The sequence below is a fragment of the Talpa occidentalis genome, unplaced genomic scaffold (assembly GCF_014898055.3).
Source record: "Talpa occidentalis isolate TD23 unplaced genomic scaffold, MPIMG_talOcc4v2.1 talOcc4.3, whole genome shotgun sequence".
In the NCBI taxonomy this organism is placed as follows: domain Eukaryota; kingdom Metazoa; phylum Chordata; class Mammalia; order Eulipotyphla; family Talpidae; genus Talpa; species Talpa occidentalis.
In genome coordinates this window covers 120,131,000-120,142,578 of record NW_023603184.1, presented here as the reverse complement: position 1 = coordinate 120,142,578, position 11,579 = coordinate 120,131,000, and the positions used below count along the sequence as shown (strand labels likewise).

General features: G+C 38.1%; 1 protein-coding gene across 2 annotated transcripts in view; it reads left to right on the top strand.

The window, feature by feature from the left end:
• Positions 1-11,579, top strand: part of HECW2 (HECT, C2 and WW domain containing E3 ubiquitin protein ligase 2) — a 355,083-nt gene that overhangs the window by 35,550 nt on the left and 307,954 nt on the right. The window lies entirely within an intron of this gene.

The following is an 11,579-nucleotide window of genomic DNA, read 5'->3' as shown; positions in this document are numbered from 1 at the left end:
AGAGTTCTGATTGCTCTGTATCTTCGTTGCCATGTGAGATTGTCATTGTTCTGAACTGTTGTTATTTTAATAGGCATGTAATGGAATTTTATTGTTGTAGTCTTTTATTGTTTGTAAATAATTCTCCAGCAAATATTTTTTTCCTGGAAGAGGAATTGCTGGGTCAAAGGCGATAGTCATTTTTCTATATCTTGCAAAACTATCTTCCAGGAATGTTCCACAAGTTTATATTACCACTTGGGACATAAAATTTGGTGTTCACTCCTTTTAACACTGAACATTATAATGAAAAAGCAATCTATTTGTTAGATAAAATATCATTTTTATTAAAAATAGTGAACTTTTTTATCTTTAGAAATGATATTTTGAACTGCTTGTCTTTGTATTTGTATATTTTGGGGGAATTATTAATTTGAGGAAAGCTCTTTATTTTTTAAGACTATCAACTCTTAATGAGAATCATTGCATATCTTTCCCCTAGCTTTCAACTTGACTTTTAAGTGCCTGACTCTACTTTCCAACACTGCATGCTGGCAAGTATAGTAGGTGGGAATTAAAGTGGAAATGATACAAGAAAAGAAATATTGGCATAAGAGCTCCCAATGCCTTAAAAACAGCACAAGGGAGTAGTTTGCTGGGGTGGGGTGGGGACCAAACATACCTGGATAAGTGGAAAAAATTATCTTGAGTGCCATTCTCCTTCTTTGATTTAGCTCTCAGGGCTTCCAGTGAGGCTTAATTAGGAGATGTTTCTCTAGTTTTGGATAAACCATGGAGTCATATATCGAGTTTCTAGGATCATGAAAATGTTACTGAGATACAATGAGCCAATGGCTCTAAAATCAGGCATTGTTTTCTCCTCTTATAATTGTGAAATCCCTTTTTAAAAAAATCCCTGCATATCCTTTGAGATATCTGTGAGGTCTTGGGGCTGGGCCATTTAAGTGAGATGTCGAAATCACTGACTGAAGAGATTTTATTGGTTATGTGTTATATGGAAATGACACTATTTTACAAATGTGTTCTGAGGCATGTGAGGGTTGGATATAGTTGATGGCTCAAGTTAATGGTGTCTCTGGTTAAAGACTAATGTGAGTACCAATTTGATTGACTGTAAAGCACTATGAGTCCTCTTTGGCCTAGTGAGTCATCAGTCTGAAGACTTCTCTAGATAGTTGTTTGCAAATCAGAGTTTAAATGCACATGTCTCCAAGACCAACAATTTGGTGCAATTTTCTTTCATCTTTCCTTGGTCACTGCTTCATTCTGCTAAGGATCCCAATGACAATTGGGTAATGCCTGGGAGTATAATTTTGTCTCAGTGTTTCATGCAAATAACTATTACCATTTGTAATGCTCTATTTACTTGTTTGTTTTTTGTCTCCTCAATAGTTTTAAGCAGTGGACACATCATTTTTATTCTCCATGGTGTGTTGGCATTTGAAAAATGCTTCATACATAATTTTTTGAATGAATGAATAGACAAATGCACATAAGAGTCTCAGTAGATTAAAGTTCCAGGGGAGTTATGGACTTTTATTTTTGACTTTTGTTGGTTAATCCACAAATACATTGGATTGAATTGATTATAAATCGTCTTCCAGGCATAGTAAAAAGTTACTGCATGTAATTCCATACTGGTGAGCAGAATTGGAACAAAATGGTGTTTCTGGAGAAGAACCATTATTAGCATGTGAAAGCATTTTGTCATGACTTGTAAAATACAATTGTTAGCTTCTAGCTTATCTAAATTTCACTACTAGAAAGCGGTTATAGTAAAACATAAATCAATGCCTGTGAGAAAGATCTGTGGAACCAAATGGTGTAGCTCATCAGCAAAGAAAGATGAAAGGGAGGGTAAGAGGGAGCCTAGGAGTTAAGACACTTAAGCAACCACAGGGAAACAGAAAAGAGAATGGACTTCCCTTCCCTTTCAAAGTGACCAAAGTAGGAGATGGTGTTTTAGGGAAAAATAAAATAACTCTTTTGTAGCATCCTCTGTACTTTGTGCTGCATCTCTTAATGGTAAGACTTCTTGACCAGTGGACTGTATTTGTTTTCTCTGAAGTTAAAGGTTAGGTCTTCTTATGTGAGTGAGACAGATAGAGGCTGTCTGGAAATTTTGAGAAGAGTAGAGAAAGTAAGAAATAGTTGTCTTGAAAGTGGGCTTGAGTGATGGTTAGGGAGTCTAGAAACATTTCCAGGCAACTAAAAGCCTGAAGGCTACTTTTGGGAACATAAATATAGATGGCATGAACCTGATGGGTGAGCACACCCTCTAAGAATTGATTAATCTTCCTTCTTTGATCATAAATTTTCAAGTCTGATCTACAATTTAGATCTCTCTCTCTGGTACTTTCTTGTCAACTTGGCAATACTTTATAATTCTTATTTTGGGACTGAAATGCTAATTTCCTGCATCTCTGTCTTCAAGGAGAGGATATACCTTGTTCCTTCTTTACCTAGTAAGACTTAGTTCTGTGCACATCCCATATTAGATTCTCATGTTGGATTGTTTGAATTGACAAGAAGGATCAACTAAATGCAATACCTCAGGGTGAGAAGTATTTCAGATGGTGTATTGTCTTGAAAACTGAAGAGTAGAGAATGTTGAGAAAAAGTGATAGTTAACACAAAGAAATAGGGAAAAGGAATATCGAGAATGAGAATTATTGCTTTGGTATGATAACTGTGGAAAGGAGAGTTTCAGGCAAAATTTGGATCTGTAAATCAGATTGTAGAGGTTTATGAAAAGAATGCATGACTAAATAAAGTTATTTCCTCAAAATTGTAATTTTCAATTCATATTAATTCTCTTTCAAATTAAGGAACGGTTATCTAAATTTAAAAGAAATTTACAACCCTGTTTACTATTTAAACAGTTAGCAGATACTATATTTAGATGACTTGAAATCATATAGTAATCCAGAGATTCAAGCCTTTATGTAATGTGGGGAAAAATTACTCATATACAAGGAAGCATATTAAAGCCAAATATTTGTGTGTTCTGAATGTATCATCTGGAAGGGAGTTTTAGCAGTAAAGGGAAGCCAACTTCTGTTAAGTGGTATCTACAAATATTAGTCTTTCCACTTCCTACAGCAGAATGATTCCAAATAGTTGTGTTTTCTAGTCTCTCACCTTTTAACAATAACTTGAATTTTTTTTGTCTCTTAAGGTCACATACAAATGTTATAAAACATTGTATCTAATTACATTGTATCTAATTACATTGTATCTAATTAACTTCCTGCACTAATCCTTGGCTATAAATTATTGTGTTTCTTCTTAGCAAAATGAGGTGGTTATTTCTCTTTGGTGGTTTACATTCTGAGATTTTTATGCTGTTGTACTTATTTGACTCCTTTTTAACTTGGCCTTTAGAACTGTTCACCTTGTCTGTTGTGATAGAGATATGAAAACATTTAGATTTCATTTAATTTTGTAGTTACCCTTCGACACAATGGAGTTTTTAATGGGATGAAAAGACAGACTTTATCCTAATTGCAAGCTTGAATATTTATCACTGTCTTGCCTGTATGCCGACAGTAAGGAATGAAAGATTTAAAAATATTGATCTTACTAGAAATTCCTTTAGTCATTAATCTTCTTTGTTGTAACTAAGTTTTCTTTAACATCTTGTTGTAGTTGAAGTTTTTGATCTTAAGCTATAACAAATCACCAAGGCAAAAGGTAAGAAGAATTGAATGTTCTAATTGATCAAACATACACCTTGCCACCAAAAAGATTATTTGAGCAGATTCCTAACAAATTATAGTACATTCTTACAGTGGAATTTGCTTTGCCATTAAAAATGATACTGTAAAGAAAATTTTGTTATCAGAAGAATGGTTCCTACAATATATTTTCAAGGCAATAAATGTAGTCACAAAATAGTCATTTCTAATTCATAGAACTATATCTAGAGTGACAGAGTTCCCAAATGCGATTCATTTTGTAAGGGAGGTACCATCGCTGTTAGAACTAAAATAATCATAAAAATTAGAAAGTCAGAAATTAAAACTGATTATCAGGACCAGGAAATGAAGTCTGGATGGAGACTTCTAAACAGGAATTAGATCTAAGCTTGGGCTATTGGGTGAAGAAGTTTTACCTCTACATGGGCAAGGCATTAGCCAGTAGATGAGTTAACACTGTAGGTTCAGATTCTAGCCTGAGATTTTAGACTGAAATAGAGTTCAGGAAGGTAAGCAGGTAGGCAAGGTCAAGTACTGAGACCGTTCAGCTAAGCAAATCTCAAGTAGAATTGACAGAGCAAATCTTTTCTAGCCACTGAAAACTCAAGAATTGGGTGAGCAATTGTTGCTGCCCTGCAGTTCTGTTGTCACCTTTCCGTTGAGATCCTGCACTCATCAGTGATATCTGTCCACTGGATCCTAACAAATTACTGTCCCCTCAAAAAAACACTGAATCATGCTCCATTTTTACCTGGTGGTTTTACCCCTTATGTGATGGTTCACAGACCTTGTGAGAATTGACCTGTGGACCAGTTTACCCTAGAACATTATAGTATTGCCTGAAACATATCGGTTAATTGGTAAATATACTTTGCTATGAGTATCATTTCTTGTGCAGTTTTTTCCAGGAAAATATCAGTGGAGACAGCACTGAAGAAAATGTATTTTGGAAGGTTAATAAAAATTTTACTTTATTTTTTAAGCAGTAGCTTTACTTATTACAGTGACCTGTTCTGGGGTTTTTCAAAGTAGAGCAGACACAACTATGTTTCCCTTGTGACTCAGGAATCTCTAATTAAAGTGGTTGAACAAGGCTAAGAGCAAGGATATATGATTTTTTTCTCAGGTCATCTAGCTCTTGTTTAATAGTTGTCTAATTATCTTTCACAGCATTGACTTTGTTTTTCTCTTTCTCTTTTTGTAAACATCATTCTCTTTTATGTAGTGACTTCAGAGTGAATTTCTTATTGCTGTTATTTAAACAATGAATTGCAGGCCTGTATTAAACTCATCCATACTGTGAAGAGACCCCCTCCCCTTAAGTTCCCTCAGGTGAAGTTCTGTCAGGGGAGGAGACCCCAAATAATGTGTTCTGGTATATTTCCACTCCGTTTACCCTTGGTTGCTGGTGTAGTGACTAGTTTCCTTAATGTCTTTGAAGTTAGGCTTAATCATGTCACAAAATCTAGACATGGGAAGGATGAGTGCTCCTTTTCTCTTTCATCTTTCCAGCTGACTGGGCCATGATGTGACCTGATTTAACCCTTTGGAACTAGGAAGCTCTTCTCGCCTGGAATTGTTAGCTCTGGAATACTAAATATAAGGCATAAATATGGCTGTTGTATAAGTCACTTTCCTTCATTACACTTTCTGTGTAATACCACTTGAGTCTGTCTTCCCAACTAATTACATTTGCAGTAGTCAGGGGTACATGAGGGCTTTAGGTCTCCCACAAACTCCCCTAGTCTCAGATTTGAAAACAATTGTTTATTTGCAAGAGGTCGTATACATTACTGAAAAAACATTTTCTTAACACAATCTGTTTCTGCCTTTTTAGAAGTTCCTTTCTTTGCTTGAGATTGTCTAGATTTACCTAGGCATTGTGACTGTGTTGAAAGGCAGTACTCAGTTAACTCATAGTTGTTATTTGACAAACAGAACCTTCCAAATAAACTGCCTGAGTGCAGAATACAGCGTGGGACCCTCTTCCTGAGTCCAGCTTGGTGAATGTGCTACGTCATATCTTTTCATGGAAAGGTGACTTGCCTCTGAAGTATTTCTAGCCAATTGACATGACTCAAACATCTTACATTTCAATAATAAGAGCCCATTTCCAATGTCCATTTTAATAACTGACAGATCTTTGCACCTTATTAGAGGTAGAGATAGCTGAAAAATCTACCATAGTTGCCTCGGTGTTGGCCTTTTGTGAATCGATCCTTCGTGCTGTGTTGTAAAGGAAATTTCAGACCACATAACAGGAGCTGTTGTAATTTCCTGATACTTATATCAGTTTCTTGATATGTCTTTTCCTTTTTCTGCAGTCTTTTATACTTTCTTCTCCCTAGAGTTCTTATAGATTTTGATTATTCTTTTGCTTTTTCTTTGTCTTGATTTTTTCCCATCCTTCTGCCATATGACAGTTTTCTCTGTTTGAGTTGCATTCTAATACCCTGCAAAAGAATCTTAATGAGTTGCTTAATCACTGTTCAGTACACTTTATCCCTCCTGGGATTGAGCGCTCCTGCTTGCTACCTGAAGGCCATTGATCTTTCTCATGTCCAATTGATAGCTGACACCAATAGGTCAGGCATCGACCCCTGTTCAGATATCCATAGCTAAAGTTGTAGTTCCCTTTTGCAGAGGTTGCAGATTTGTGCACAAAAACTATCACTTTGTTCTTGAAGGGAGGGCAGGCACTAGATTTCTAAGACTTCTCCAATATGCATCTTGATGCTTGAAACTGTACAGTGACATAAAGGTCATAAGCCAGGTATTCTGGTAAAATTCTTACAAGTGTAGTTAATTAAATTCACTCAACTAATGTTTATAGAGCATCTGCCAGACACTGTGCTAGACTAGTCATCAAGTCATCCAAAGAGCTGAGTCTGGTGGGGGGAGACATGTAAATAGATGATGACAACAGCTTGAGGAGAAGACAAGTGTTTGCCTCTCTCCATGGCATGGGTTAATTACAATAAGGAGCAGGGAAGTGGCAGAGGGGGAGGTCCTCAAGTAATCTGACTACCAACAGGATGTGTGCTTGAAAGGAAGAATAAGTGTGCAGCCTTTGTTTCCATAAAAGGCCACTAGAATGGGAGTTAAACTAATGAGGATGCACAATTTTGTCTTTTTCTGTGAGTTTCTTATATCAGTGAGCATAGACAACTCCTGGTAATCAAAATAATGTGAGTTTAAAGACCCCACTATAATCAAAGTGCAAGAGCAGTGTGTTCACCTTAATTGAAAATATCATTGATATATTCTGATAGTTGGAAACTGTTATGTCATTTTACTACTGTCCATGTTTTTTTGATGCTAGAATTCATTGGAAGGATTTCATACCTTTTAATCTGGAAGATTTATGAGTTCTTTTGGATACCATAAAATTTAATAACCTATTAAGTGGTTGCTATTCTCAGTACTAGGGATCCATCCCCATAAGAAATTAGAAAAGGGGGCCTCCCCGGTGGCTCAGAGGGTTGAGCGCAGTGCTGTGAAGCTGTCCACAGCCTCTGCAGTGCGGATTCGATTCCTGGCTGGCCAGGGAGATACCCACATGGCGTGGCAGACCTCTCCTGCTTCACTGGCTGCTCCCTACAGCAGTGCTTTCGGTCTGTCTGCCTGTTCTGTTCCCCACTCTGTCTCTGGTGGATCCTCTCACTCTCCCGCGTCTCTGGGCTGTTCCCCAGTTCTTGTATAAATAAAAATAAATCTTTTAAAAAAAGAAATTGGAAAAGGGGGTATATGATTGTCCTGTGAGAGTTAAATGAATTAGAGACATAATGACTACAGACTTGCAATGAATGTTGAGCATAGTTTAAGAGGTTGTGTTAGTACAAGTGGGATTGGTCAGGTGTTGAAAGACAGGGCTGTCCAAGGATGAGCACTGGCCTGCCCTGGCCTAGATGTGGCTGCATTAAACTACATTTTACTAATGCTGATTAAACATTTTGAGTAATATTATAAACTCTTTAGTTCAGTTTCATTTTTCCTGTCAAAACTCATGTGTTTCATTTTGTTTGCTGGACTTCTTTTTGTTTGCAAGAGATAGAACCCGACATCAAAGCAGTTTAAACATGTAACAGTTCATTGTCCCTCAGCAATGAATAGTTCAAGGGGCAATACAGTTTCAGACCTGGTGGCTTCAGGCAGTGTTTATCTCCATGTCTTCATTTTGCTTACCTGTTTGGCTTCATTTTTATTCAGTGCTTTGTCCTTGAGATGACTCTGCATTTTCCAGGTCACATCCTTATAATTTAGCAATCCCACCAGTTATTGGGGCAGTTTTAGGCCTGGAAAGAGTCAGAGCTGTGATGTGTGCACACCCATCAATCTAGACAATAGGTTATTTTAATGGAGTAGTTCCAAAAGTAAAATTTTGTAAATAGAATAAAGAAGAATGGATTTGGATAGGCATAAATGGCAGTTTCCCTCTGTAGTTCTGACTGTTATTTTATATCTGTGTGATGTACCTACAGGAAGAAAATGCATTTGAGTGTCTCCAGGTTCCTTACCTAGAGTTTCTCCCGTAAATGAACACATTGAACTTTGGTGTGTGAACTTGTGTTTACACAAAGGCACCACCTACAATTACACACATGTAAATCTTAGGAATTATAATAAGGTGAACTTGCTCCTGAGGGAAGGGTCTATTCTGTTTTTCTTTTTTTTTTAGATTTATTTATTTATTTATACAAAAACTGGGGTACAGGGCAGATGCGCGGGAGGGTGAGAGGATTCACCAGAGACAGAGAGGGGAGCAGAACAGGCAGACTGACAAAACACACTGATGAGGGGAGTAGTGGGTGAGACAGGAGAGGTCTGCTTTGCCATGTGGGATTCTCGCCGGCTGGCCAGGATTGAACCCGCACTGCAGAGGCTGCGGACAGCTTCACAGAGTGGTGCTCAACCGCCTGCACCACCAGGGAGGCCCGAAGGGTCTATTCTGAATATGATAACTAATCATATTCTGAAACCCTCTAGACTGAGATACAAAATCTGATTTGGGCAAACAATTCTGAGATATGAGACCTGGTGCATGTCTCCCCTCCCTTGCTGTTCCCCATGTTTTTCCCTTTTGACTTCCCATGCCAGTGATCACATTGTGTGTGTGCTATGCCAGTTTTTTTTTATATTTTTTTAAAGATATATTTATTCATGCATACAAGAACCGGGTATAGGCCAGATGTGCGGGAGGGTGAGAGGATTCACCAGAGACAGAGTGGGGAACAGAGCAGGCAGACTGACTGAAATACACTGCTGAGGGGAGCAGTAGGTGAGACAGGAGAGGTCTGCGGAGCCATGTGGGAATCTCCCTGGCTGGCCAGGATTGAACCTGCGGAGTGCAGAGGCTGCAGACAGCTTCATAGCACTGGGCTCAACTGCCTGCACCACCAGGGAGGCCATGCTATGCCAGTTTTTAAAAAGGCCATGGCAAAGGAAGATGTCAATTGCCACAGCAGATCAGCCCTGTCATCTAGCCAGCCTTGTGTTTAATATAAATACTCTCTAGAGACCTCTGATTTGATTTGCTCTTTGAGAACTAACACCATTGTTTTTCCAGTTCCTAATTTATGCTGAGCAAATATGACTTTGAATGGAATATATTTCCCAGAAATTGTATGTGTGGAATGGTGAGATGATTTTGCACCAATGGGCTGAGGGGCTTTCTTGGGGTCCATTAGCTGGAGTGGTTAGAGCAGAGGGGGCACTGATGCTGAGGTGGGAATGGTGTAAGCCATGAGAGGAAGCAAGGATGGCTTTCAGGCCCAGTGTCTATTTGTTTCTCCTTTTAACTGTGAAGGATTCCTGTTTCTCAGTTTAAGGTCAAGTGGGACCTCACTAATCACTTTTGCCTATTTTAGATGGTAAACATTTTCCTCTGGCCGTTCAAGGTCCTACAAGCTTCAGGGATGGAGGCCAACTCAAGTAGGGTAGTTGATCATGCTGGGGCCCAGGCTAGAGGCCTGTCATCCCATAAGGCACCTGTGTTAGGTTTGGGTGAGGAGTTAGGCTGCACTCTGGGTCTTGCTCTGAGATGGAGCTGTGCCAGTTCTTCTGGGGAAAGCTAGTCTCTTTCTTATCATGCTGCCCCTAATTTCTGTGGTGCCTATTTTGAAAGCTGCTTGATTCAGTAACTTTTCCTCCATTTTTGGATCCTGTTTGCCTGGCATAGTCCTGAAATCTGGGAGCATGGGCTGCCTGATTGGTAGAGGACCAAGTGCTATAAGAAGGCCTGCTTAAGACTTTCTAGCTATTTCATTACCAACTTACAGTCTTTCTGAAGAAAAGTTATTAACATGTCTTAGAATATGATAGGCAGCTCACAAAGTTTGATGAAATACTGAGGAGAGCAGCATGTAAGTTAAATTTCTATAACACCTCTGCTTTCAACAATATCAATAGTTTACATTTCTGTAGAGCATTTATATTGAGTAACTTCTTTTTTTTTTTTTTTTTTTTTTTAAAGATTTATTTATTTATTTATTTATTTATACAAGCACTGGGTACAGTCAGAAGCACGGGAGGGTGAGAGAATTCACCAGAGCCAGAGCGGGGAGCAGAGCAGGCAGAAGGACCGAAGTACACTGCTGAGGGGAGCAGTGGGCGGCAGGAGAGGTCTGCGCGCCATGTGGGACCCTTCTCTGGTGGCCGGGGAGCAGCCGGGGATCAGCCGGGGATCGAACCGGCACTGCAGAGGCTGCGGGCAGCTTCGCAACCCAGCGCTCAACCACTGTGCCATGGGGAGGCCCTATATTGAGTAACTTCTTATATATCCCTTTCCATATACATTAAAAATATAACATTTTCAGATTTATCTTTTGGGCAGGCCTTTTAAATGTATCTTGAATGTTTGATGTGAAATGTTTTTTATGTTTAAGTTATTTGCATTTTGAAGATATCAGTCTTCTTGTAAATTTGTATTTAATGACTAATGACCAAAAAGTTTTTTGACTATAGCAGTATTTGATTACTAGAAACTAGAAATATGGAAAGCCACAAAGAAGAAAAAAAATTCCTGAAATGCCACTTTCTAGTGAAAGCAATAGGTAGTATTTGACAGACTTTCTGTTGTCACTTTTCTGTATATATGTGTATCACAAATTTGAGATCTCATTTTATATAGATATAGATATATCAATATTAGGTCTATCAGCTAGATATATCTATCCATATTTGTACCCTAAATTCCGTGCTTGAAATTATTTACATATACATACATACATTCTTATATGCGTGAACTCTAGAAGAAAACAGAAATCAGTATCAGTTGTTGCCTTTGGGGAGAGCAATAGGTGATTGAAGGAAGAGAGAGTGAGGGAGACTGACTTTTCAGTATTTGCTCATTTTTTGTCCTTGAATGGTGTACAATGTGCATTTTGTTACTTTTCCCAAATATAGGAATAAAAGAAAATATCTAGAAAATCACATTATGGAGTGTGTCTTATGTTGGTTGGCAGGTATATTTTCAAAATACAAGTTGTAACTGCTGGATTTTCTCATTTCACTGATTTTTTTTTTTTCATTCGCTGATTCTGATATTCCAATGTCAGGTTTGTCATGTATATGTCCAGTGTGGTTTAGTTCTATGCATTTTTCTTATTTGTTCTGTATATATTTAGAAAAATAAAATCTCTCTTTTTTACCGTTATTATTTTGTTTAGGCAATCCTTGCATATTGCTGAAGATGTTGGACATTTTTCTAAGGTTTTGAAGGAGTTTGTTTTAAACAGATAGAGTCTTTCCCTTGCTGAGACTTGTAATTTTGGGATGAAAGGAGTAGGAAGTTAGATGTTTCATTGTCAGGATCTTTAAACATAAAGAGTGGGTTAAAGTAGACAGTCATGGGGCCTCCCTGGTGGTGTAGGGGGTTAAGCA